Below are 1,981 nucleotides of genomic sequence, written 5' to 3'. Positions count from 1 at the left end.
ACATTAATAATGCTTTAAGAATATATCATTTAGGGGTATAGGCTTTAAATAACTGAGTATCTTATGTCATAAAAGAATTTATAAGAAGAATATCAAGTAGTTCACAGAACTGACAGAAGTCTTGGTGAGCCAGGTGTGAAAAGGGCGATGAATCAAGGAAGGATGGGTTATTTTGAAGTCTGCCAAAACAAGATCACAGAAAGAGTTTGATTAAGAATACCAACACTGGACACTTATTACTGGGCAATTGCATTGTTATGCCATTTTTTCAGAATTCAAAATCCTTGAATTTATATATAACATGTCTGTTTTCTATATCACTGGTTTTCAGATTTGGTTGAACAATGGACTCACCGGGTGGGGTTATGTTAAAAACACTGATGTCTAGTGCTCACTTCAGCAGCACATATACTAAAATTGGAGTGATATAGAGAAGATTAGCATGGCCCCTCCCTGCGCAAGGATGGCATGCAAAATCATGAAGCATTAAAAAAAGGAAAACAAATACTGTTGTGTAGGTCTGATTCTCAGAGCTAATTTTATTTTCATAGAGTACAGCCTGGGCAATGGGATTTTTTTAAAACTCCTTAGATGATTCCAATGTGTAGTACAATTCTATAATTACTGTTGCAAGTGGTAGTGTCCATTTGCTTAAGGAATAGCTGAAATACTCAAATGACTCCTACCTATATTATATGTTAATTAGTTAATTGGTTAATAAATTATTTTTTAAATGATTCATGTGTTTTAGAAAGTTTTGGGTTTATTATTTTTTTAATTATTTATTTTTGAGAGGAGAGTGTGAGTGTGGAAGCGGCAGAGAAGGAGAAGGAGACAGAGGCTCTGAAGCAGGCTCTGCACTGACAGCAGAGAGCCTGATGTGGGGCTCCAACTCACAAACCGTGAGATCATGACCTGAATCGCAATCAAGAGTTGGATTCTTAACCGACTGAGTCCCCCAGGCACCCCATGGTTTAGAAAGTTTTAAAACAAAGATAAATATCTTGCAAAAATTACCCATAATCTCCTATCCAAAGATAACTTCTATAAATATTTTCATTTATCTTTTCAGATAGTCTACTTTGTGTATGAGGTGTGTGTGTGTGTGTGCGCGTGCGCCTGTGTGTGTGTACTCTCCCATGTTCTTATGTACTGTGGTTCATAGGAGCTGAAGTTTCATGGCTGCTCCCTGTCCAGAAGACAATTTTTCTTTATTGAATTGTGCCTTCTAAAGAGAAGGCCTCCAAAGGTTAAGGATTAATTCAGCTAATGAACTGTGAATATTGGTAAATTGACATTTCAAAGGGCAATGACATTCAGTGATGCTGTAAAACTCACTATCTCAGTGAATTAATATTTGAGTGTTTGAAAATATCAATTTTCCTTATGCAAAGCCACAGCAGAATTAACTGATTTTCCTCATTTGACTCTTCCCTAGTCTCTTTACCTTTATTAGACTCCTTTTGCCTTCATGTATTTCCCTCTTCCTTAACAAATGAAAAATGAAAAGTCATTTAAAAACGTGTTTTATTGGATTTGTCTAATGGACTCTTTTCTAAACTTAAAAACAGATATGGGGCTTCTGGGTGGCTCAGGCGGTTAAGCACCCTACTTCATCTCAGGTCATGATCTCAAAGTCCATGAGTTTGAGCTCCGTGTGGAGCCCTGTGCTGACAGCTCGGAGCCTGGAGCCTGCTTCAGCTTCTGTGTCTCCCTCTTCTCTCTGCCCCTCCCCAACTCACACACACACACTCTGTCTCTCTCTCTCAAAAATAAATAAACATAAAAAAGATACATACTTTATAATTTAAAGTACCTTAAAATTTATTTAAAGGTAACTTAAATCATGTAATTTTTAAAAGCTGTTTATGTATAAGTAGCCTCATATAGAGTGATATTTATCAGCCTTCTTTAAAGCACAACTAAAATGTTAAATTCACAATCAATATTCAGCTGATTTGGATTTTCCACATTTGTAGAG

The 1,981-nt window shown here is 36.3% G+C and overlaps 1 non-coding gene across 1 annotated transcript; it reads left to right on the top strand.

Moving 5' to 3' along the window:
* Nucleotides 1–387: 387 nt before the first annotated feature.
* Nucleotides 388–498, top strand: LOC122231560. The gene has a single exon (XR_006208828.1). It is a non-coding gene; the product is annotated as a U6 spliceosomal RNA (small nuclear RNA).
* Nucleotides 499–1,981: the final 1,483 nt, after the last annotated feature.

The sequence above is a fragment of the Panthera tigris genome, chromosome D1 (assembly GCF_018350195.1).
Source record: "Panthera tigris isolate Pti1 chromosome D1, P.tigris_Pti1_mat1.1, whole genome shotgun sequence".
Classification (NCBI taxonomy): Eukaryota; Metazoa; Chordata; class Mammalia; order Carnivora; family Felidae; genus Panthera; species Panthera tigris.
The sequence above is the reverse complement of the archived record's forward strand: the minus strand, read 5'-3'. Positions and strand labels throughout refer to the sequence as shown.